At 36.4% G+C, this 27,174-nt stretch overlaps 1 long non-coding RNA gene across 1 annotated transcript; it reads right to left on the reverse strand.

Annotated features, from left to right (window-relative positions):
* Positions 1-775: 775 nt before the first annotated feature.
* Positions 776-27,133, reverse strand: LOC134473533 (uncharacterized). Its single transcript, XR_010043825.1, has 3 exons — positions 27,057-27,133; positions 14,651-14,722; positions 776-13,283 (listed from the first exon to the last, which is right to left on the reverse strand). It is a non-coding gene; the product is annotated as an uncharacterized LOC134473533 (long non-coding RNA).
* Positions 27,134-27,174: the final 41 nt, after the last annotated feature.

Below are 27,174 nucleotides of genomic sequence, written 5' to 3' on the forward strand. Positions count from 1 at the left end.
CAGAGTTTTCAAAGTCACTTGGTAGTGTTGTTTTGTTTTTGTTTGTTTTGTTTTGATTTTTGTACTAGGAATCAAATTCAGGATCTCATGGTTGCCAGGAAAATATTTTTGTTTTTCATATTTTGATAAATCACCATACATAGTGGTCATAATATTGAACTTGTATGCTGAGACTTTCCTGAAAATATTAGCTTCAAGTTTTATGTGTGTGTAGATTATTTTGGAATTCTTAATAAATCACCGTGGCAAATAAAAAAAGACAGAGAGTATCTTATTTATTTATTCATTACCTATATGAATTTTATTGCCCTTTTCCTGTTTTGTAATACTGAGTATCCTTTCAGTAACTACAGTGAATAAGTGAATAAAGAGTGCACACTGTTGCTTTCTTCCAGACTTGGACTTAAACATTTGGTTGGTCGATCATTGAGTATAAATATATCTGTGGATTTTTTGTGAAACATTTCATCAAGTCGAAAACGTTCCCTAATTATTAGCTTGTTGGGAGATCATGAATAGGTGTTGAATTTTGTCAGACTGTCTTCTGCTTCCTACTGTTTGTTGCTTTACCGTCTTTTTATAATTTTGGGAGCAGTGGAATCATGATTTCATCAAAGTAACTGAAGGTTGTGCATACTTAATTTTTGGCTTAAGGATGTGTAATACTGTGAATTCCTCAAGTTATTGTGCAGTCACTCATTATGTTAGCTTGTGACTATATCATCCTTTTTTGAAAGGTGGTTGATTACAGTTCTGTTTAATACTTATGAAACAATTGAGATAATATTTTTTTTTATTTTAAAGAGGGTGAAACAAAAGATAAAATAAAACAGAACAAAGCAGACCAGAAGAAGATAATATATGTGACACAAAGAACAGGAGCTCAGTAGTGGCTACCATAATGTCTCTTGTTTTCTTCTAACCAGTTGTCTATATCTTCTCACACAAATAATTCATGCAAAACAAAATAGTATAAAACTGATCAAAACAGAATAATGAAGGCATTATGAACCTTCAAAACTGGACAATAGGAAAATAAAAAAAAAATGGTTACCATAATATCTCTTGTTCTCTTCAAAATAGCTGTCCATACCTTCCTGTATGTTGAAATTAAATAATACAAAACAGACTAAAACAACTCTGAATGAAGAATAAAAACATTCCTGGATTTTACAGCATGGTGATAGGAAATCATCAATGGCTACTATAATGTCTCTTTTTCTTTAAATTAGCTGTTCATTTCATCACACAAAATAAAATCAGTTCTCACAAACTATTTAGGAAAAGTTCTAGGAATGTATAAGCCTCTACATGTACATCAAACCTTTCTGTATTAGAGGGAAATACAAAAGAAAGCAAAGAAAGTCAGCTTACTAGAAAAACAAGACACAAAACAAAAAAATAAATAACAATAGCAAAGAGCCCAAAATAGTAATTATATAGGAATTCAATACAATGTATTAGGAACATGACGAAGGTTGTTATTTTACAGTTATCTTCAAAAGAGTTCCTCAGATTAAAGGTACAAACATGCAAAATTGTTCCATTCCTATGAATGTTAACTGCTTTGTTCCTAGAACTTACAGAATTCATAGCACAGCCATCTTAACTATCATGTGTTTATACAAATTTAGATATTTTTCTTTTCTCTTACTTTTTCTTCCTTTTCCATGAGATATTACTTTTTTCCACTTTGAGCAGATTCTTACTATTTCTCTGAATTTATTGTGCATTTTGTGTCTTATGTCTTGTGTCTCTACCATTTCTTACACTAGTGAGACAATACAGTATTTACACAGGTGAATTTGATATATTTCACTTATGAGTCTCAAGTTGCATCCAATAAATATCTCAATGTGATCATGCCTTATAGCTGAGTATAGCTCCATTTTATACAGTGGAGTAGTACTTTATTGTATAAAAGTACCACATAATTTTTACTCAGTTCTCACTTGATGAGCATTTAGGTTGTTTCCAAGATCTGGCTATTACAAATTGTGCTACTATAAACATGGTACATATATATCACTGTGATATGATGTTTTCAGTTTTTCTGGGAATATGCCCAAAAGTGGAATAGCTGGATCAAATGGGACTTCCAGTCCCAGATTTTTGTGGAACCTCCAGACTGACCTCCATGGAGGTTGTACCAGTCCACACTCCCACCAACAGTGCAGAAATGTTTCTTTTTCCCCACAACCTCACCAGCATTTGCTGCTGGTAGTTTCCTTTACCTTGGTCATTCTTTCTAGAGTGAGATGGAATCTCAATGCTGTTTTAATTTGCATTTCTCTAATGACTAATGATTCTGAGCATTTTTTTCATGTATTTTTCCTTTTGTATTTCTTTATATGAGAACTATATATTCATCTCAGATGCCCATTTTTGGATTTTGTCTTTGAGTTCCAAGGGTCTGGTTTTTTCAGATTCTTTATATGTTCTAGACAGAAGTCATTGGTCTGAAGGAAAGTTGACAAAGATATTTTCAAAATTCATTGGTTTCCATTTTACTGTGCTGGAGATTACTTCTGACATGCAATGACTTCTTAATAAGATGAGATGCTAGTTATTCATTCTGGGAAGTGTTTCCAGTATAGGTTGATTTTTCTTCATGACTTCTCTAACTATCCCTGTCTTCTAGATTTCCACCTTCTTTGTCTTTCAGCAGATTTACTGTTTCTGTTTTAAAATTTGCATCTTTGATCCATTTTGACTTTAGTTTTGTACATGGTGATAAGCACAGATCCAGTTTTAGTTTTTGGTATACGGAGAGCACTAATACCAAAACCTGCTTGGCCCATGCATCTGTGTGCTTCCTGCATGACTCCCGCTGACACTGAGGAATGCCAAACCACCCTTGGACCTTGACCTTGATGCTCTGTGTTTCCTGCACAACCCCTGTCATCCCTGAGGGACTGGCACAGCTCTCAGACCTTGGCCTGTGCCTCCATGCACTTCCTGTGTGACTCTTACTGGTCTGAAAGAATGACTGCGCCAATGGCTGCCCGCTCAGTGAAGCTCCCCATCTCCTAGGCCAGGTACTTGCTCTTTGGCCCCCACTCCTCCTTCCAGAACATAAACTGCAGTGGATTAACAATGCTAAGTTTAAGGGAGACTCAGTGACCTCTCACCCAAACAGAAGACCTCAGCAGGTTCCAAACACTATGCTCCTATGTCTTTCCTGGCATTTACCCTAAAACTTCAACAACCAGTTGAAGTTACAGCTTTGCTAAGTAGAACAGGCCCAAACAGGATGAAACAGAATGAACCCACTCAGAACAAACCATGAAAGCAACATAGGATTTCAATGCAAGATAGCACCCCACAGATGCCTGGACTGATGCCGCTGCCTGCTCCGTGGCCCAGGTACACATACGCTGCCATTCCCTTCTTCCTGCATAGCCTTCAGACACCCAGACTGATGCCATTGGCCCATTCTTTGGCTCAGGACCATCTATGTTGCTGCATTGTGCTTCCCACCCACCCAGTGGATACCCAGACTCAGGACACCTGCTAGCACCTCGGGAACTCTCCCTACCTCCTGGACCTAATACTGCTGTTGATATTCATCTCCCACACTGTCTCCCAGAATCTTGGACTACAAAAGATTAACTGTGATAGCTTGAAGGGAGATTCAGTAACTTCCTTACCCAAACAGAAGATTTCCTTAGGCTGTAGTCAGTGTGGTGAGTATACCCCTAAAATAGAGGCATTCACTGGGTAAATAGTGCCAGTAGGAAAGCTCCCTCCAACTAACTGTTAGACCTTGGTGAGTCTGGCAAGAGTGTGGCCGATTCTTTCAAGCACACAGAGGACAACAAGAAGAGTAAGGTGTGTGCCAATAAGGACTTCGCCAACCTGCAGTAAATCAAAAGGGCTTATGACACACAGAGACACACAATAGGGACATAGCAGAGCCTCAGCTGGCATGAGCACTATAGACAGGGAGATTTGGTGACCTGGAATTATCTAAAGATAAAGAAACTGCAGCAACTAAAAGCTGAGCTATATCATCACTACTAGGCTTGTCATCCCTGGAAAATATAGGACTCACCCAACAGGCCCTGCAGTGGGAAGTCAGGTGACTGGCCCACCTCTTCTTCATTGTGGAATCTAGCAAAAAATCAACCTTACAGCAGGACCCCAAGATACACAATACCACATGAACCCTAGAAAGAGTATTGAAAGACATAATAGGTAGAGATAAAAAAATGACCACAATCCCCAGAACAACCACAGAAAGAAAGCACCAGTTAGGGGAAGCAATTAAACAAGGGGGGAAAGTAGAAAGAAAACAACTGGAACATAATATGGCAAAGTCAAGCCAGGACGTATCAGTTATATCCATAAATGTAAATGGCCTGAATTCACTAATCAAAAGAAATAAATTGACAGAATGGATCAAGAAACATGATCCCACAATATGCTGTATACAAGAAACACATCTGACCAAGAGGAAACTCATAGATTAAATTCAAAGGATGCAAAAGATGATTCCATACAACAGGAACCCAGAAAACAGCAAGAGTAACTATACTATTTGTAGAAAATGTGAACTTCAAACCTAAAGTGATTAAAAGAGATAAAGAAGGTCAGTACATACTCGTTAGTGGAAAGATTCAAGAGGAAGAACTAACAGCTACAAATATATTTGCACCAAATACAAGAGAACCCAACTATAAAGAAAAATGTTTCCATCTGTTGACTTTTAATCTATGAGTTTCCTTTTGAGTCAGGTGTGTTTCTTTTATACAGCATATTGTGGGATCCTGTTTTTTGGTCCATTCTGTCAACACATTTCTTTTAATAGGTGAATCGAGTCCATTTACATTGATGGATGTAACTGATATATAGTGGCTCAACTTTGTCATGTTATGTTCTTGTTGCTGCTTTTCTGCTTTTTCCCCATCTTCAATTGATTGCCCTGCCTGATAGTTTGTTTCTTTTGTTGTTCTTAAATTGTGGTCATTTTTGTCTCTGTCTAGTATGTCTTTCAGTACTCTTTTTAGGGTTCGTTTTGTGGACACAAATTTCCTCAGGTGTTTTTTCTCATGGAAGGATCTTGTTTCTCCATTAAATATGCATGAAAGTTTCTGGTTACATCAATCTCGGTTGAAAGTTATTTTTTTTTCAGAGCTTGACTCCAAGCTTGTCTTTACTTGAGGGTTTGTGCTGAAATGTCTGCCATGATTCTAATTGGCTTTCCTTGATAGGTGAGTTGTGTCTTCTCTAACAGCTTTTAGCATTCTGTTTTAATGCTGCATGTCTAGCATCTTAATTATTATATGTCTGGGTGTAGATTTATATTGGTTGTGATTGTTTGGTTTTCTATACACCTCACTTATCTATTTATCAGAATTTTCTTCATGTTGGGGAAATTGTCTTTTATTGTTTCTGTGAATAATTTACCTGAGTTATTTGTGTTTACGCCTGCATCTTCATTGATGCGTATTAGTCTTATGTGGTTTCTGTTGGCATCATTTTGAAGATGCTGAATTATCATTTTATGCTGCTCTGTTACTTTTAAAAGTTCTATCCTTTCATGATCGCTAAGTGTGATCCTATCCTCAAGGTCCAAAATTCTATCTTCATCTTCATTTAAATGATTTTGCCAGCTTTCAATAGAATTTTTTGTTCCTCGTCTTTCTCTTTTAATTTGCTTCAGGGATTCTGGTTGTTTTCTGTATTGTTCATTCAATGTTTCAATTAGTTTCCCATGATCCAATACAATTTCTTTCATCTATTTCTTGTCTAGCTACATTGAGCAACTCCTTTCCTAAGTTCTTATTTCTGTCTTTATGTGAGTAAATATTTATAATTTGATTTCCTCTGTAGCCTCATGGATTTATTTATTAGTTTTGTTATTTTTTTAGAGATTTCTGATGTATGATTTTTAAAGCCCTCTATTTCAATGTCTCCTGCACATGCACCTGCTGGAATACATTTTGCTTTCACATTTTGTCATTTTTATCTTTCAGGCTAATATTTTTTGGTTTCAATCCCACTCATCTCAACTCTCAATAATGTGTATCTTAGGGTCCTACTGTGTGCTTTATGTTTGTCCAGTTTCTGGGTGCCACAATGCAGAACAGGTGTAGTCACCTAAATTCCACCTACAGGGCCTATGGGATGAGTCCTATATTCTTCCTATGCAGACTACCCTAGAAGTATTGATGCAAGTCAGTCCTTAGTTCCTGCTGTTCCTATGTCTTCAGGTTGTGCTTGGTCACCAGATCCCTTTGTCTATAGTGTTTGTCTTATGTGAGACCCTACTATGTCAGTGAGTGTCTCATAAGCCCTTTTAATTTTCTCCAGGTTGAGGGAGGCCTTATTTGCTCACTCCTCAGCCTACCTGATGTTTTCTGTGTGGAGGAATGACTCACTCACACTCGACAAGCTCATCAAGGTCCTAGAGCTGAAGAGAACTTCACCACTGCTCCTTTTTACTCACTGAAGACTTCTGTTTTAGGGGCAAACTCACCACACTGGTGGAAGCCTGCTAATGTCTTTTTTTGAATGATAGGTTACCAAGTCTCCCATCAATCCAGCACAGTTAATCCAATTCAGTCCAAGTTTCTGGGAGAAGGAATGGAAACTAAAGATCAACAGCAATGTTAGACCCAGGAAGTGGAACAAAGGGTGGCCATGTACAGGACAGTGGGATGCAGAAGCAGCCAAACCTTGTATGCCAGTGGAGGTCCCAAGGGGTGCAAGGAATGTGTCAGGAAGGCTGAGCATGCAATGAGATGTGCCCGTCCCCACATCCTGTGGCATGAAAGATTTTTTCAATCTTTTAACTTTCAGTGTGAGTTTCTTTTTGGGCTAGATGTGCTTCTTGTATATAGCATATGGTTGGATGCTGTTTTTTGATCCATTTTGCTGGTCTGTTTCTTTTACTTGGTGAATTGAGGCTATTTACATCAATGGTTATAATTGATACATATTGGTTTATTTTTGATATGTTATCTTTCTGCTGTTGATCCTCTATCTTTCCTCTCTGTTTAATTGTTTGCCTTGCTTAGTGTTTTTTTTTTTTTTTTTTTTTTGCTATGTCTATCTAGAATGTTTGTAGTGTTCTTTGAAGGGTTATTTTGGCAGTGATGAAAATGTTCAGCTGTTCTTTGTCTTGTTTCTCCATCTGTTTTGAAGGACAATTTTGCAGGATACATCAATCTTGGTGGGAAGTTGTTTTCCTTTAGGATCTGAAATACTTGACTCCATGCTCTTTTTGACTTCACTGTTTGTGTTGAGAAGTCTGTTCTTAATCTGATAGGCTTTCCTTTATAGATGATCTGTCTCTTCTCTCTAACAGCTTTTAATATTCTTTTCTTAAGTTGGCTTTCTGGGATATTGATTATTACATGTCTGAGTGTGGTTTTATTTTGGTTATGGCTATTTGGAGTTTTATATATTTCACTTATCTTTATCTCAGGTTGCATTATCATGTTTGGGAAATTTTGAGCTACTACTTCTGTGAATAATCTCTTGATATAATTTGTGTTGACATCTTCATTTTGTTTATACTTTCAAGCTTATGTTTTTTCTTTGAATCATCTTGTAGCAGTTAAATTTTTATATCTTGATTCCTTGTTGTTTTAGAAAGATTTTCCTTTTCCTCTTCACTAGCTAAAATCTTGTCTTTTAGGTCTGAAAGTCTATCTTCATTTTCATTGAGGCTCTTTTGCCAACTTTGATGGAGATTTTGGCTTCCTGCATATCTCTTTGAATCTGTTTCATGCATTTTTTATTTCTTGTATTGTTCATTCAAGGTTCCATCTTTTTGCATTGTCTCTAATTTTAAACTATGTCTTCTCTAGACGTGTTCCACATTTTTTTCATTATATTTTTCAATTCTTCTTTTACCTGGGAGATTATTTCTGACCTGCATTCTTTTATAGCTTCCCAGAGTTGTTTCTTTACTTCAGTGACTATCATTTTAGGAGGTTCACGTGTATGCTTGCATTTTGTTCTATATCCATGTTTCCTAGGCGTGTTAGGGATGGGCGGAGGTTTGAGATTGCATTTTGCTCTATTGCCTTGTCCTTTTCTTTTATTCCTTTAGGGAAGCTGAGGCAAGGTCTCAGTTGTTTCTGGGGTTGGGAACATCTCTCCTTACTCCAGGTAGTTTCCTCAAGTTATGTGGAAGTCCTTAGACAGATCTCACCACGTGGCTCCCAGCCACTTGGGGTCACTAGGTGGGGCACAAATAGTCTTGGAGCAGCAAGTGAAGTCTGTCTCACGGGATGGAAATTGCTGCATGTAATTTTGGCTCACAAAGTGGACTGCAGGCACCTTCAGGCATCTTGGGGATCATTTGGTGGGGCCAAATTGGTCCAGGGGAGAGCCTGTGATGGAAGATGCTGGGCAAGGCCCTATCAGTCTCAGAGCAGTGTGCCAAAGCTTCCCTATGGACTAGAGGTTGCTGCACACACTTTGGCTCACAATGTGGAACACAGGTGTCTCTGGGCCATTTGGGGGGTTACTGAATGGAGCCTAAATAGGGCTGAGGGACTTTCCTGTGGGTCCTTCTGTGATGTGGGATGCGGGGTGGGGGCCTGCCAGTCTCAGAGTTGTATGCCAAGGCTTCCCTGTGGGCTGGAAATCATTGTGTACACTTTCAGCTCACAAGGGGAAGCACAGGGAGCTGAGGGCCACTCTGATCTATTTACATTGAGTTCAGAGTTTTTATTTTTGCATTTTGTTTGGATCTCATGCATTTATGGTCAGTGTATTACATGATTTATCCTTTATTATGCCATGTCTATGAGACTTTTTCTTTTGCTTTTCTTTGATCTGCATGAAGTCAATTGATATATGCTTCTCAATTATTTCACTTTCTTGAAACTGTAATATTTTTAGACTTTTCTTGTAGAGACCAATATTTTTAGTTAATTTGGAAGGAATGCTTGTCATTGATTTCAGTTTTTAAATTGATGCAGTTAAGTCATGTAACAGCTGATTGAGTATGTCAACCAGAATTAAATTGGTTCAGCATATTTCTAGGTGTGGAAGATCCACTCTGGGGAGAATTATTCCCCAGAATGCTGTGAAAAGGGAAACTAAAAAGGAAAGACTTCTTTTGTTCCCTTTGGAGAAGCTTTACTTTTCATTTTTACCTTGGGCACTATCTCCTGGTTTCTTGTGTAGCCATTTTAGCCTCCATCATAGATCCTTCAGCCTTTGGTGCAGACCTTTTTGCTTCCTGATATGGATTTACATGCAACACTGTAATGAGCTGCAGGCCTTCGCCTGGATCCTCCACAACTGCAGTTTGCAGACATACTTTTCCCACTCTGTGTGAATAGTCACTGCAGGTTAATTTTGTAAATTCTTATATGTTTTATATCTTCTGTTCATTTCTCTAGTAAGGATAACTAATACAGGTCAAATACAGTCAATGTAATTGATACATGAAGGCTTCTGTCTGCCTTTTTGTTGTATTCTAAAAATTCTATTTTTCATTTTTGTGTTCCTCATGTTACAGCTGTCATGTTACTTAAACATATTTAGAAATCTATGTGCTCTATTTATTGTGTTTTAAAATATATTTCTTTGTACAGATGCAAACATTTTAGTGCCTGCTCTATGTTTTGAACTGTGAGTTACTGTAGTGTTTGGGCATTGAGTAAACTAAAACTAAGCCATCTGCCTTATTGCAAGGAATTTGAGTTGACATCTGCATACTTTTAAGTAAATATATAAACGTTTCCCTGAAGTCTCCCTCTGTCTCTGCATCTCTCTCTCTCTGTCTCTCTCTCTGTCTCTCTCTCTGTCTCTCTCTCTGTCTCTCTCTCTCTCTCTCTCTCATAATAGAGGTGTTGTAAAAACTTTTGTAGACTCTGAAATACAGAGTAGAATGCTATATCTTTTGTTCCAAACCAAACCTCATTTTGAAAGCTCACTTGGTGAAAGAAGGTCTATTTATTCTCTGATGTCACACTCATTCTGTTTCTCTTCCTTCTTTGCTGATGCTCTACATTTTCTTTTCCTTGAAAAACTACAATCAGCAACCTTTTTTTTCTGATAGTCTGATAAATGCAAGTTAATTTTCTTCCCTTTGTCTGAGATTGTCTTTTTAACATTTTCATTCCAGAAATACAGTTTCTTTCAACATAGGATTCTTACTTGATAGTTTGTTAACACTCGGGAAATGTGTTATCTTTCTCAATTCTATGATTTCCATTGAACAATTAGTTGACATTGGAAGTACTGCTTCTGTATAATGACCTGTTTATTTTATTAATTCATGTCAATCATTTTTCTTTCACTTTCATTTGTAGTTTATTTGTTATATGGTTTTTGTATGTAGGTGATTTAATAAATTCTATGTGATGCTACTATTGATGTTTTGCCTCTTGACAAATTCAGAAAATTGGTAACTATTATTTTTGTGAGTGTTTGTCAAGCTCACCATGTTTTTTTCTCTATTACTATAGCTTCAATATTATGAAAGTCAAATTTTCACATGTATGAGAAATTTTATGTATTTATATAACTAAATGTATATAGATAGATAGATAGATAGATAGATAGATAGATAGATAGATATAGTTATATTTGTCCTTTGGTTTTTCAGAATAACAAATTTTGATTGATATACCTTTAAATTCTTTGTTCCTTTCTTCTTATTTTTTTGTATCAAAACCAACTGGTTTTTATTTAAATTTTGTATCTTTAGTTTTGAAGACATAGTCCAGTTCAGTTCCTTCTTGATGAAGCATTCTTCCTGTAATGTTTCATGTGATGACAAGTGACATTTTTCACTCAAGTCCTCTATATGAATTACTATCAGCTGTGGAAAATTTCCTGATATAAAGTCATTCCCTTTCGTACAAGTTCCTAACTAATGCCTAATCAAAGAATTAGTTTCAGGCATAGCATTGTTCCTTCAGTTTAGGACAGTTCTGAAGGGCCATTACAGACCTCAAGCTCCACGTTGTCAGGAAAAAGAAATAAGTTGATCAGAAAAAAGTATTGAAATCTTCATTTCACCACAGGTAGAGGATTCACCTTCATATATTCAGCACTTATTTTAGTGTACATTTCCCTCTATTGGCTGTAATATATGAGCCATCACCAATGTATTGATATCTGGAGGGGTCTTATAAAGCATTTGATCCATTCAAATGGAATCTTGATCCACATTGCTTCATACAAGGGGCTCCAGTTTATTGGAAAGTAAAATTGCAGGAATTATATGACCATGATATGAAAGTCTTCCCAATGTCTTCCACAGTATCAGATGTCAAAAGACAGTTGTAGAAGGTTTGGAAATAGCACCAACTTGTAAATGAATACCTACATTGATGGAGTCTGTACTCCAGAACTTGGTGAATGTCTTAGTTACTTTTCACTCTTCTCTGAGACAGAATAACTGATGCCCAAAGTTTGGAAAGAAATGGTTTATTTCATATGGTTTTCGGAGGTTTCAAACCATCTTAGGTTGGCTCCAAGGCAGGGTGTCATGGTGAGGCCACATTTCATGGCAGCTGAAAATAGCATTGCAGAAACTTCCAAGAGAGACATTCTTTCTTCCAGCCCTTACACTGTATGCTGTCTCTGCCTCTAGGCGAGTGTAGCACTGACACTGTCAATCGAAGTACTAGACAATGATCCAATCACAAATGCACAATACAAACTTGTGAGGCCGGGGGCCCAATGTAAACCATACATTTCACCCCTGATCCCCAAAGAATCATGTCCTTTCTTTATACAGATACATTTAGTCCAATTCCAAGAGTTTCCAAAGTTCTAACATTTGCAGCATTGCTGAGAAGTCCAAGTCCCAAGTCTCCAATATCTATGGCAAACTCTTAACTGTAAACCCCTGTACAAATGAAACAAGGTTAAACATTTCTGAAATGCAAAGGCACAAAGTAAACATTACCATTCCAAAAGTTACAGATGAGAATATAAAGCATTGGGGACAATGCAAGTCCAACATCCAGCAGGGTGAAAGAGAGTTCCATGCTTCCCATTTGAAGCAATCTGGTTGCAAGCTCCAAAAAGCTTGCGTGATTCCACCCCCCACAGCACTTCCAAAGATTTCAACTCCTACCACTTCTCTCTTAACCGTTTCTGTTCCCTTTTTGCAGCTCTTCTTGGATGATCCATGTTCCTGGATTTTCCAAACTTTTGGGGTCTCCATTACACCTTTGGCTTCACCTTTACATCTTTACAAATTTCCCTCTCAGAGGAACACTGCTTGGCCTCCCAGGCCCTTTGCAATGGAGGAGGAAGCCATCTTACCCTCAGAATTTGTGCATTTTCCATGTACCTAAAATCAGCACCATGTGGGTGTCACCCAGTTTTGCTGCCAGCTGGAGCAGTCACCAGGCTTTTCTCTTGGCTGTAGGGGTCCAGTGTCTGGATCACTGGGCTCTGTTTTCCTGATTGTGATGAAAAGTTTTTCTATGTTGCCACCATTCTGGAACCTCATGTGACCTCTGTCACCATTTTGAAGCATGGTGCTCTGAAGCTTTCTCCTGTGAGCACGCTGTTTCACTTTTGCCCTTTTGAGGCTGTAAAGGATGGAGACCCCCTACTTCTTGGGATGACCCTGGCCATCTTCCTTACTTCTTTGTTCCCTTTCAGCAATCAAAGTCTCAGCTCTATCACTTTAATCCACAGCTTTACTGAAGCTTTATTCTGGTCAAACTCACTGTGTTTTAAGTTATTCTGCTGGGATCTTTGCTCTTGATTTGCTACATATATCTGGCTAAAACTCCCCAACCATAGCCATGCCACAGCCTCAACATTGCCCTTAGTCTTAGTCTCAGGCAAAGTCTCTGGGTGTGAAAAAAAATGCAGACAAACTTTCTGCTAAGCTGGAATACACATGGTTCAGAGTTCAACAGCCAGTGCAATCATTCTTCCCAAGAGAAAGCTACTAAACCTGGTCTTTAACTTCAGGCTTTCTGTCAGCCTTCTGGTCTCCTGAGCTCTGATTGGAATCTCCTCTACAGAACAGGGCTGTTACATCCAGCTGTATACATCCAGGTAACATGTCCAAACCTTTCCAAACTGCCCACAAACCATTTCCAAAGCCTCTTGAAAAACATGTTCAAGGTATAGTCACAGCCACGACCACACTCTTGGTACCAAATTATGTCTTAGTTACTTTTTACTCACCACTGAGACAAAATATCTGATGCCCAAAGTTGGGAAAGGAACGGTTTATTTCCCAAACTTTTTAGAGGTTTCAGTCAGTATTCAGTTGGCTCCAAGACAGAGTGGCATGGAGTTTCTCCAATTCATGGTGGCTGCAAACAGCAAGGCAGAATCTAATGAGAGAGAAGGAGAGAGAGACAAGTCTTCTTACAGTCATTACATTGCATGCTGGCTCCACTCTTAGATGATTGTAGCACTGACACCATCAATGCAACACTAAACAATGAACCAGTAACTGTGCATCTGTGACAAATGCACAGTGCAAATGCATAAGGCCTGAGGGCAATCAACATAAACAATGACAGTGAATATGAGATAAATCATTAAAATGATGTAGTAATATATTACCAACAATAAAGAACAATAAAGTGGGGCTGAGAATTCTGTTCAGAAACTGGGTCTTCTCTATCTTTATTCTATCTTTCTAAATTCATTAATTAATAAATAGACCAAATTTATTTAAAGTTCCTCCGATTAAAAACACCCCTCTTTTGACTAAGGTGACTAATCCCTGTCCCACACAGCCAACATTCAGACCAAATAAGAATGTATTCAAACTTTTTCTCAACTCCAGAAAGCAGTCCCTATTTAATGTGCAGCAACCCTACCCCAAGTATTGACATTCCAAACTCTGTGTCACATGTCCTCTTCCTGTAAATAAAGCTTGTTTGCCATATTCTGGGCATCTGCTTACGAATCTTTGAATGTGCTGCAATATATTGGAGGCAACAGTGAGTCTTGATGGATGGCTCCCTACTGGGGAGCTGGTGGCCTCCAAACCTGGAAACTATTACTATGGAAACAAAGCTACCATGGCTGAGTTCAAGCAGTTCCCTGGGTAACACGGAAAATGTGGAAGGACTCATAGTCCTGTAATAAGAGAAACAAGACAGTTCCCACTAAGTTAGGTCAGGTTTGATTTCATTTGGTTTCATTCAGGGACTTTTTATTTCTCCAACTCTAAAACACCTAGACTTTGGGCTCTGATTCCTGAATGTGGGAATCAAATTTTGATTCAGAGCCTGAAATTAGGAGACTGCAGTTCCTTCTGTTGGGCTGGATTATACTACCTGGGTTTTGTGTGTCTTTATCTGTGCAATCTTGTGTTCCCCATGTATCCATAGTTTCATGTCTCAGTTGAGTGTATCATTTATTGTATTGTATTGTGAGCACTGGTCCCTTCCTGGGCCTGCCTAAAATTCTTCATCTGTACTTCTGGAGAACCTGAAAAACAACTGGCTAAAACCACCCAGTGCCCTGGCTCAGAGCTAGAGCCATGCGATTTCGATACTCTTCAGCTTGTGTTTTCAGGCTATTTGAAAATAAAACATTCTAAATCTTGTATTTCTAAATACCAACAGGTTGTTGTTGTTTCCCCCATGGTAGTTGACATGATCTCAAATAATCAAAATTACCGTGTTCCTGGACATCAGGTGCTTGATTTAAAAATTAAAACAGTGCATTAAATAGTTAAACTCACATCATTTACCATAGATTCATCTGTGGTCCTGGTCCATATCTTCATGTCAATAGTGCTTCCTTTTTATAATCACTGTTAATTGTAAGGAAAATATTGATTATGATGCTTCTTCACAACTAGAATTTTATTTTAAAAATGGTCAAAGTTGCCTTATGTTCAGCCTTTCTTTGCAATAAATGCTTACTTGTGTTTAAGTTTAACTATGTGTTACAGAAAACCCATATACCTCTGGTTCTTAAGGCATTCACTCTCACTTAGCCTGAAGATACTCTTCCTCAATTTTTAGAATCCGAAGAGAGATTTCCAAGAAAACTTTAATCCAAACCTCATCCACTATTACTGAATCTGAGGCTTCTCATACTTGCTCTTCACACTTTCATGGTGAAGATTCTAGGCCAGCCATAATTGAAGCCCCCACAAGGATGTATCCACCAGCTGATTTTTTCAAGCTTCTCAAAGTAAATATCCACTATTGAAAGTAAATGGTGAATCTAGAACTACCCATGACTTTTGTCTCTGTGTCCTAAAACAAATCAGAAAAGATCTAGAAAAAATTTCAGCTTTTCCTCTTTAAGTCTTTAGAGGACTTGCTCAGACCTATAATGTAGTTTAGAGGTGTAATATGTTACACTACATGTGTTCAGAGTGAGTTTAGAGAAAGCCTAGCCAGCATTGCCATAAAAGGTGACTGGATAGAGAAACCAAAGTGTTTCAAATATTTATTTACCCTAGAGCTGATATTTCTTCTGGACTATTACCTGACTCTGTCTGTTCTTCAAGGCAATAGATTTTTTTTTTTTTATTTAAGGAGAGACAAAAAACAAAGAAATAAAATAAAAAAAAAAAAAAATTAGTAAAAGTGTACTAATAATACATAATTTCAAGGAAAAAATAAAGTAATATATCACTAGTTAATAGGTTACATATTGTCATCTATGAAACATTTTTCCAAATTATAAAATTAAAGTGAACATTCATACAATGAGATTGCAGACAGTGCTGATCAATGATCCAACAAAAGTTCAGGAATATGGATTTCCATCCCACACACTCAAACATACATGCAGTTATATCTCTTAGACCACCTTCCTTTCCTCTCTTTTTAATAACAATTATACTTTTGGGGTCTTTTTACTCCCACAATTCTTGTTATTTTTGGGGGGAGAATAAAACCTAACGTGGCTAAACAAAACAGTCGGTTAGGAAAAAAAAAAGGATAGGCATAGTACAGTTTGTAGAAAAATAGAATATCAGGTTATCTAAAATGATTACCATCGTGCCTGTTGCTATTTTTTAAAAAAAGTTGCCTATATCGTCAGGTATAATAGAATTGATCAAAAAAGTACAGAACAAGACCAATAAAGCCTACACTGGAGATCTTACAGGATTTCCAAAGAAGATAATAATCAAACCAAAATGGGCATCTTAGTGAATCATATTGCCTTCAAAGTGGTTGCCTATACCCTGAAACTTGATCTTGTTTAAGGCTGATACTTTAGAAAGTTTGACTCAGAGTTATTTATGAACATTTAAGACTAAGGATAGAACTGGAACTCTTTCATTTTATCTCACTTTTTCAAAATATTAAAAAAATATTCAGGTTCTTTGATTATTGGTTCGATTTTCTGTTTGACAATGCAGCTGGAGTCAATCATAATTTCTGTTCCTATAGCTATGTTTTGCTAAGGATTATAGATGAGCCTGAGAAAGCTCTGCATCTGATTTGTCTTTCTATACCTGAGATAGTTAAGATTAATTCCTCTGTCATAGTTGGAGTCATTCTTCTGTCCCTTTCCATTGGTCCACCACTGAGAAATAAGAGTATGCAACAGTATTTAATCCTAGATAATGCTCTTTCCTATCCCTGCTTAATTTAAGGATAAATATCACAAATAATACGATTCTCCTTCCTTGGACCCTAACAGAATGAAGTGGATTTTCACTTGTATCTAGGTTTTATTGAAGAATTCTTTATATATTCTAGATATTAGTTCCTAGTCTGAGGAAGTGTTGGCAATAAATTTTTCCCATTCTATGGGCAGTTTATTCACACTTTTGCTTGTTTCCATTCTGTGCAGAAGCTTTTTAGTTTGATACAATGTCATTTGTTGATGCTTGACATTATTTCCTGTTTAATTGGGGGTCAGTTCAAAAAGTCTTGACCTACACTGATATCATCAAGAGTTTTAGTATTTTGTTTTCATGTAGTTTAAGTGTTTCTGTTTCAACATTAGATAACAAATATGTTTATGTTAGTTTAGTATATGAGAAGAACTAAGGTGTAGTTTCAATCTCCTTCATATTAATAACCACTTTTCCCAGCATAATGTCTTAAATTGTATATTTTCCAGTATATGTTTTTGACCACTAATGTCAAAGATGAGATTACTGAGTGTGCCTGGAGTTGATTTTGCATTTGTTCTGTGGAACCAAGTGAGTTCTTTTGTTTGTTTGTTTGTTTTTTGCCAACATTATGTTTGTTTGTTTATTTCTTTTTTTAATCACTGTAGCACTGTAATGTAACTTAACATTTGGGATTATGATGCTTCCTACTTTGCTCCTGTAGCCTGATATGCTTTTGTTCTTTAGGGTCTCCTTTGCTTCCATGTGCATTTTAGAATTGTGTGTTGTTGGGGCTGGGGATTTAGCTCAGCGGCATAAGCTCCTGCCTTGCAAGCAGGCGGTCGTGAGTTCGATCCCTGGTACCGATAAAAAACCGAAAAAGCAAAAAAAAAAAAAAAAAAAAAAAAAAAAAGAATTGTGTGTTGTTGTTTTCTAACACATGGTGATGAATTTTGATTGGAATTATGCTAATTGTATGTATCAATTTTGAAAGTATGGTCCTTTTTATATTACTGGTTCTGTTTGTCCAGAATAGGGAATTTGTTTCCATTTTCTTTTTTTTTTGTTTGTTTTAAAATGGGTAAAACAGGATAAAACCAATCAAAACAAATAAATGTAAGAGATACAGGACTGCAAAACATTACAGTATTAATAGTTACCATAATGCTCTGTGACATCTTCAAAAAAGCTGCGGAGAAATTTGGACATAGTAAAAATCAAACAGAACAGAATAGAATAAAAGCAATAAAAAAAGACAATGAATGCAATAAAGTATTTTAAAACAAGCCAATAGAAAATCCAAAGTAGCTACCATAGTATATCTTGTTATCTTTGAAATAGCTGCTCTTCACATCAGATGTAACATAATGAAACAAAAGAGAGTAAAACCCAACCCATAAAAACAATGGAAAGGATATAGCACTTCAGAATAAGACCATAGAGAATCAACAATGGCTACAACCCTCAGAAAGAAATTGCTGCTAGATGCCACATGGCATATTGCTATCATTTGAACCTATGGTTAGAACACTGGCCCTAGACCTGCAATATTAGGGCAACATCAAAGCACCACATGTATCCAATTGAATTTCACCGTGATAGCTATCATCACAGGATATGTTTCTCTGGATAAGCTAGTCGCTTTTGGGGGTGTGTGTAGGAAGATTTTTACTTTCTGTTTGCCAGCCTGTGTGTCAGAAGTAGCCTAGGTCTGTCATTTCTGATTCTGGCAGCAGCCTGCACATGGTACTGGTTCCCAGGCAGGCTTGCTTGCTGGTGTGGACTTGTTCAGTCTATCTCTAGTCCATGAATGGTGCTGACTCACAGGGAGAGACTGGGGTATGTCTGTTCCCAGTCTAGGATTCAGTCTAGGCATGGTGCTGATTCCCACACTGGGCTTCCTTGCTGATGTGGCCTTGTTATCTCTACCCTCCAGTCCACAAATGGCTTGCTTCCATTTTCTTGTGCCCTCTTTTATCTTTTTATCTCCCCAGAATATGTTAATTTTCATTGTAGGCATAGTTCACATCCTTGGTTCTTTTAAATGCCAACTATTTACTGTTTTCTTTTAAATAATATGCATGGTTTTTTTTTCGTAACTTTTTCTCATAAATTCTTTATTGGTATACACAAAATGCTAGTCATTTTTCTTTTTTTTTGATTTTTTTTTATCCTGCTACATTGGTGAATTGGTTTATTCATTCTTGCAGTCTTTTGGTAGATCTTTGGGTATTTCTATGTAGAGGATCAATCACCTGTAAATAATGATTATTTGATAAGTTGTATTCCTAGATACATATAGTTTATTTATTTTTCTTGCTTGATTGCTATGGTTAATGTTTCAAGGATTATGTTGAATAGAGTGGTATCACTGGCTATTCTTGTCTTGTTCTTGATTTTAGAAGGGAAGTTTTTAGTTTGTTGCTGCTTAATATTATATTAGCAGTAGGCTTATCATAAATGTCTATTGTCAGGTAGAGATAAAGTTTTTCTATGTCCTGTATTCTTTCAGTTTTTTAAATCAAAATTGGTGCTTGATTTACAAATGAATTTTCTGATTCAGTAGATTTGATCATGTCATCTTTGTCATTTTTATGCTTATATTCATTGATTTGTGTGTTTTAATTCATCCTTGTGTCATTGGAGTGAAGTTGACTTCATCATCATGTGTGATCATTTTGTCTTTAAATTACCGGGTACCTTATTAATCTGACTTATTAGCTCTCTTTTTTCATCTCAAGTAATTCTCAGTGGATTTCTATTTTTTTCACTCCAAATATTTCATCAGTTAACCATGGGGGAGTTGGAAACTTTTGGAGACATTTCTTTGTCTTATATTCTCATATTTTATTATTTATGTGTTTGTTTCTTTCTGTGATGAGGCTCTCGGGTTTATTAGTTTGGAAGATTTTGTTGTGAGTTTGCAATCTCTTCAGTGTCTGGCTTTCAGAGATGAATTCTGGGTATAGCAACTACAGGCCTGTGTTTTTGCCTCAGAGTCCTCATATCTTTATTGATTTAGGAGTGAAGACCAGAATTTTTTGTCTCATTACCTAGTTCACAAAGAATTGACCACTATATTGTTAATGATATTTTGGCATTACATACATTGGCATACGGAGAAAACAATTGATACCAATATGTCATCTTGGCTATAAGAAGAAAATCATCAACTACATAATAACATTAGAGTCAAACTGCGTATTGACATACCCTGATAGTCAATGGTATATTACCATCAATCATTGAAAAGATTTGTATGCCTATATCATAAACACTAAGACAAACTCAATATTGACCTACAGTAAATACATCAACTAAATTAAACAACTTTATTGCCACTTAAAGAGACCAACATTCAAAGGTAATAGCATAGAGCTTACTATCTAAAGACCCATAAAATATAATGTTAAGTTAGAGGTGGTGAGGAAAGGAAGCATTAAAATTATGAAATACACATTGTACAGACACCTAAAAATGGCAGAGGGATCAATGCATATCACAACAGCAACAAAAAATCACAAAGGCAGATAGGAAGAGAATGAAACCAGGACAGAAAAAGGATAAGATAACATGTAAACACAAAACGTCATAATCACTTTCCTATAAATAAATATATATTTTAAATTTAAAACTATTTCCCTTATCAAATATCACATAGTTGAATGTACAGAAATTTGTATAATAAATAAATGAGTAAATAAATACACTTTGCAATCAATTTGTCATGGCATTGGAGTTAAAACACTCATACTTAATGGAAACTCACAGAAAAATACATTCAGTGAAACTGGCAACAAAATGAAACAGGATTTGGTATACTTCTATGAGACAAAACAGATTTCAAGTCTGAAATTTAGGCAAAGGACCGAGGGTATTACACTACACAACTATTTAAAAAGGCAGTCAGCTGTGAACTCATATCAATTGTGAATGTGAATGCACTCAAAATATTCCCTAAATGTATCAAGCAAATGCTGATAAAACTAAGAATGAAATATGTACCCTTGGAGTACCAACATTAGAGTATCAACATTATTACAAAAATAATAAATATAGTCTACCCTCTAAAGTGGACAAAAAGACAGAAAATTGGTAAACAATCAGGTCTTTATACTATAGGCTAAAGGGATTCAAAAGACATGTGAGGTAGTCAACCAAATAGCCTCAGAGTTTATAGGTAACCACATGTAGAACATTCTACAGCTAGGTTGTATGTTTAACACCAAAAGGGCAAACAAATATTTTCAGAAAATTTAAATGATATTGAGTATTTTATCTGGCTAAAAGAAAATAAAGGTAGATATTAGTAACAATAAAAACTGGAGAAGTCTGTATCATTTACAAAATAATTAATATATGTCAGCACAACCAATAGGACAGATTAAAAAAAAATCAAATTTCTCCTTCTTTCTTTTTTGCTACCCCCAATCCCAGTTTTTCTTTCCTTTTGAGCAGTCTTTTCCAACTTTCACCTCACAAAATCTATTGTACATTCTGGATCTTATTTACTCTTTGAGCTTCTCACACTAGGGAGACAATATGATCTTTGTACATGCGAGTTGATTTATTTTCTTAAAAATTACTGGCAGTCAAGCAACTACATTACATAAAGAACAAATTACTGTTTTGCTTATTTTAATAATAATCATCCTCTATTTGAGAAATATTCAGATGCTTCTTGAAGCATTGAAACATATAGAGCCTCTTGTGCGAAGATCATTCCAACAGTGCAGTGAGAGCTGTCTGTTTTGCACTGGATCCAAATGATCCCTGGGGTAATGAGGGATGCACAGAAGGAACCAGATCAATAATCTGGATATGATATATAAAGGAACATGTTCTCAGTCATTTTGAAGAATAAGTACAATTGCTGAGCAACTATCTCCTATTAGACCTTCAGATATAGCTCTGAGGGGAGGAAAATCCAGCTCCTGATAAGATACTGGGTGTTCCCTGCTGGTCAACACATGGTCAATACGTCGTTCACTGATGATGCTGCCACTATTCTCAGTGGAGTGACCACTTGGAAAACCACAGACCATCAATCTAGTGGTGGTAAAATTCTCACACAACAAAATAAGTAGAAGTTCATACACCATGCTAAAATTATTGCTGTGAAATTGGCTGTTGAACAATTATGGTAGGAAAATTATGTACTTAAAGGTAAAAACAATATTATGAAAGGAACATATGAAAGAAACCCTCTTATTTTATTCTCCTTGCTTTTACAGCATATTGTAAGGTTGGAAATGAGGAGCTGAACCCATGTTTGATTTATCATTTTTCAGTTTGGAACTTACTATTACTTGGGCTAATAATATGATATGGTACTCTTGACAATGATCCTATTTTTTATTGCATTTTCTCTGTCTACTATTGTTATGCACCAAATTAAAAAAACTATTAGGAAAAGCCAATGATACTTGTCTTTAGTACTTGCAATTGTATAAAGTATCTTGAAAGTTGTTGATGATGGTGCTCATATTCTTAATTCAGGTGTAATAAATAAGACTGAATTGGCTAAAAAAATCTTAACAAGGCTTGTTCAGTATTTACTTTCTTTACAAGAGATATTGAATTGATGTTTGTAAGGAAACAATCATTTATTAGTCTCCTTTCTTGTGGATTAAACCTCTTTTGTTTGGATTTGGCACTATCAGGATTTTATATGATTCTACATTGAAATGTTGTGATTTGGATTTGTTTAATTTTGTTCCATAAGTCTTTGTCTTACCTGTGCTCTCTATCTGTTAAAATGAGCCTGTAAGCATCTCTGCTCCTTTGGTTTCCTTTTCAAACATTGCAGGACCAAAGGAATGGAACGAGTAGAAAATCATAAAAATTAAATGAAATGAAAACAAATTATCTCCTCTATTATTTAGCATGATGATGCAAGGACAGCATGCAGATGTGAGTCAAGGAACCCAGAATATCTGAATATAATTTTTTACCCAAAATCTGATTGATAACACATAAGTCATGTGCAATTAGACCTTGACAGTGCCCTAAATCTGTCCTGGAAAGGACTGGTCAAACAGGCTTGGGTATTCAGCAGATCTCTGCACCACATGAGCCTCATCTCATACTCTGGCTCCAAGGAACAGTTGTTGAATTGGACTTCTACAGTGAAACTGTCAGTCTCCCAGTGAAACTCTATGCCACTGAACTATGCATCACTGGACACTGACCAAAGTGTATTGGCTATAGAAACTGCGCTCCCTTGAGAGGACCTTTTAAAGTAACAATTCCTAGAAAACTCTCTGAGGGACACAAACTGTGTTCCTGTGCCTAGCATGTATACATTGTTGTTGAGATTTTATGTCATTATTGAATAAGAATTGTGTGAAAAAATAGTGCTTGAAGTGCAATAATTCTCTGTCTTAGAACTTTAATCTAAGAAGCCTCATAGAAGTTATCAGGACATTCGGTCATGAATGCATGATAGTGGATTAGTACACTGATAGGTTTAGCATAGTTCTCAGTGTGTGTGATAGATTTACTCAGGGGGGAAAATACTGTGGGTGTGGGTGGCACTAACCAATAGCTTTGTAACATTAGTAGTATAAAAATGGAAAAAAATAAGGGCATTGCTTCCTACCTGCTTTGTCATAAACTGTTTCACCTCTGTGATGTACCTCTGCCATGCTCCTCGGCATTGAATCTAGCTGGCCATGAACTGAAATTATTACAAATTGTGAGCTAAAATAAATATAAATCTTCATACATTTATCTTTCAGGTGTTGGGTATTTTGTCCCAGAAATGAAAAATTAACTAAGACCCTTTCTAATACCTATACATTATTTTTCTTATGATGGTGAATGTGTGCAGATTCACTCTGAGAGCCATAATAGGTCTCAGTTTTTTGTTTTCAATTTTAGGAAAAAATGAATGAAACTTTACAGTGCTATATCAGTTGTAAGTTTTTTTTTTGTTGTTGTTTGTTTGTTTGATTTCAGTTGAGCAGTGTTCACATGATGTGAACATCTTATGTCTTTTTCCATATGAAGTTTTGGGGCCCTCTAAGTTTTACCATTTGTTAAAGATCACATCAATTATGGTGTCTTGCCTCAAAATATGTGTATGGTACCATGAGATGCAAATTTCTGGCATAAGTGTTTCCATTCTGGAGAAATTCAAGGGGTTTTTAGTGGGTATGAATTTTCTGGTATCTAACGTGGTGTAACTTCAAAAAAATTCCTCTATTCACTACATTGATACGTCCTTCTTCCTATGTATATTCTCAAATTCAGGGCTGGGTTGAGAATAGGAGAAACATTTTCTATACTCATTACAACCATAGAGATTTTCATCTGTATGACTTAATTGCCCAGGAGAGGAATTCTGAGGGAAGACTTTTTATATACACTGAATTTATAAGGTTTATTGAGTGAAAGAATTCCCACATGCCCAATAAGTGATGTTCATTGAGACAAGGCTTTTCCACATTAATTACATTCAAAGGATTTCTCTCCAATATGATGTTTTTATTATTTACATAGTGCTTCTGGCCAAAATCTGGTCAACAGTGATTACATTTAAAGGGTTTCTCAGCAATATGAATTTTCTCATGTTCTGTAAGATTTGATCTCATCCTGGATTTTCCCACACTCCTTTTTATAAAGGGCTATCTCCCAAGTAATGTATCTGGTGTTTGTTGAGGTTTCACTCCTGAAAGAGAACTTTCTCACAATATTTTTATTTAAATATGTTACTTTGTTTTATTTTATTCTTGTTAAAATAAAAAAAAATATTTTCTCTCCAGTATGAATTTTCTCATGGGTAAGAAGATTCTCCTTCCAGTTAAATGAATTTCCACAATAATTGCATTCACTAGTTCTATGCGGAGTGAATTTTCTTATTTAAGATGAAATCTGTCATTTAACTAAAGGTTTTTCTGTGGTTCTTAGAAGCACGGGGTTTCTCTACAGCGTGACTTCTAAATCTAATGAAGTGTGACACGTTAAAGATCATTTACCCACATTCAGTAAATTCCTAGTGTCTCACTCCAGTAAAAATGTTGTGCTCTCAGAGTATAAACTGTTTGTAATAGTTGGCATTTCCTCATTGATTTAAAAGTGTTTATTAAAAAAAGAAGTAAACTTTGGTAGAGAATTTCCAGGCTAATAAATTTGATTCTTTTCTTACACTTCTTCCTTCATGATTAACTCTAAAATTTCTTTCAAACTCCAAATTTCACAGAGAAATTACATAGAAGTGGGACTTAAAAAAACAGTCCCCTTCAAACTACTCCCCCACACACTTCCCCGTTGCTGTAACTTCTTCTTCTGGAAGAGATAAGAATGGTAAATATGTCCTATACACAGAGTTTATGTCTTCTTGCTCTCCCAGGATTCATGAGGCTGTGCCTTTTTAATAGGCTAAGGTATTAATTGCTCTGTCTTGCTTCTGTACCCTTGTTTACTTCCCCTGCCCTCTGCCCCCAATTTTCTGAAGACCAACCCTCAGCCAAATGCATAATAGCTGAAACCTACCTTTTGTTATTTTCTCATCTGTTTGGACTTTACCAGTTGAGCTAAAGTACATATAACGCAAAATTCACCTGTTTCCCAATGAGTCTCTACAATCCATTAAATCTCCATCATTTCTGGTGACTATAAAAGGACTGAAGATGATGGATTTTCTGTCTCCTTTGCGTGTAGGCAGGAGAAGCCATGAACTAAGTGGGTCCTGAGACCTCTGGTACTACATAGTAACACTTCAACTCAGAAAGGATGTTGGACCTCCCACAGGCCACAGAATTCTCCCCTTTCAGCACAGATAGAGCCTGATGGGATTTAAGATAACTGTGGAACAATATCATGTTATAGGAGTGCGCTAAGGTAGCCAAAGGGGGAAACTCATCCCATTAGGACAGAGGGGCAACCTGATCACATTGGGGAGAGGGATGTGCCTAGTAATTTGATGTGGATTGGGTCAGATCAAAATTATAGCCACAATTTTTATACCTACAATTTCTAATATGAACATCTACTTTGAAGACAACAATATGTAATATATTAACCACTTATTAATTTCCTATTATTTTGTTTTGAAGTTTTTCCTCATTGTTTTTAAAATTAGAGAAAGATATAAAATTAAGTCAGACTTTTTGATCACTATGAGACACATTTTAGGCCAGCAAAATGATCTCTTAACTGTGGTGGCTCCCATAATAGTCATATTGTTTTAGACAGTGGCCCACTGGGTTGTGTCACTACAGTGCTTGGCTCCACTAAGCAATATAAAGCCTGTCAGTTGGCCTGTCAATTGTCCCCTTTCAGCCACCTTATATTAAGTAATGGCTTACTTCATGAGTTTTCAATCTTTGGGGAGTTAAATATATCTATATTTGTCAGTATACCATTGTGTAGATTTTTTCAGCATACATTTTAATCTGGTGAGCGATAAAGATTTTCTTCCCATCTCCACCCAAGTATGGCACAAGCCATTACATCAAGTAATTTTGTTTCAGATCATATTGTTCCATTCACAGAAATTTTTAGATGGAACAGCTTGAATTTCAAATTAACAAGTAATCCCAAAATCTTTAAAATAAATGCTTCTATAAGCTTTACTCAATGTAAGCTTTCTAGTCTTGTCATTTATCTTTTCTTAAGTGAGAAAAATTTTTCATCATAAAAAATCCTCTCATATGAAAAGAATACCAATTTTATTTTGATATTTTTCTTGCTAAACTTTATTGTAGCCATTTGTATTTTTAAAACTTTCTTTTTTTTCTTTTCTTTTTACCAGACTTTTACTGTGTAAAACTGACAGACCTTTTAGTAAACTTGGATCAGTGTTCTTATCTTCATGCATCAGTGAAAAGAGAAAAGAGCAAGTTAACCCTGTACTTACAATTTAAGAATTTACAGTGAACAACAAATGTTTTACATTTTAAATTGAGAAAAATAATATCAGATTGGATGAGACAAGCTCGCTTACCAATTAGCTCAAATTTTCTCCTGTAAACCCTTGCTAAACCCAACCAATAGGACTTTGGACACTGATGCTCGAGATACTCCAGTTTTCAGTCTCTTGCCAGCAACACCAGCCTGGTGATACCAAATGAGATCTGGCTTGGGCTTGAAAAGCCAGGAGGAGACCCTGGGCATTGTCTCACTTCACACTCACTTTGAAATGAACAAATGATCTCTGTTTCACTCCTCCAATGTCTGTGGGCACAGCTGTGCCTGAGACTCTTAGCCTTGTGTCTGTCTCAGCCAAGCCATCAGACAAGCTGGCTGCTTAGGCTTTCTTTTAGTCTTGGTTTCTATCTGAACTGCTGGTCATCATTACCACATTTTACAGTGTGATTTATCTTCCTCCTCTATCAGCCTATCTGCAGGGCCCCAGCTGTATATCTCAGCAAATTAAAGCTAAGCAGTTTTTTTTTGTCTTTGAGTGTTAAGTGAAAATCATTTTTCAATTACTTTCATTTTTAGACCAGTCAGACATTTTTCCTAGCTTAGTGCCCACCTGAACCCTGGCAACCTTGGACTCACATGCTTCCTTTCATGCACACATGATCCAGCCTGCGGACCAGTCCGTGGGTCTCACCTGGAGAGGGGACAGGGGACGGGGGCAGGGCAAGAGAAAAGAGAGATGGAGACAGGATGCGATTCCAATAGAGTCTCGTTTATTTTCAAAATGGCTACAACTTATATAGGGTGCGGGG

This window comes from Cavia porcellus, unplaced genomic scaffold (assembly GCF_034190915.1).
Source record: "Cavia porcellus strain 051 isolate PalLab524CR breed Dunkin Hartley unplaced genomic scaffold, mCavPor4.1 scaffold_27, whole genome shotgun sequence".
NCBI lineage: Eukaryota > Metazoa > Chordata > Mammalia > Rodentia > Caviidae > Cavia > Cavia porcellus.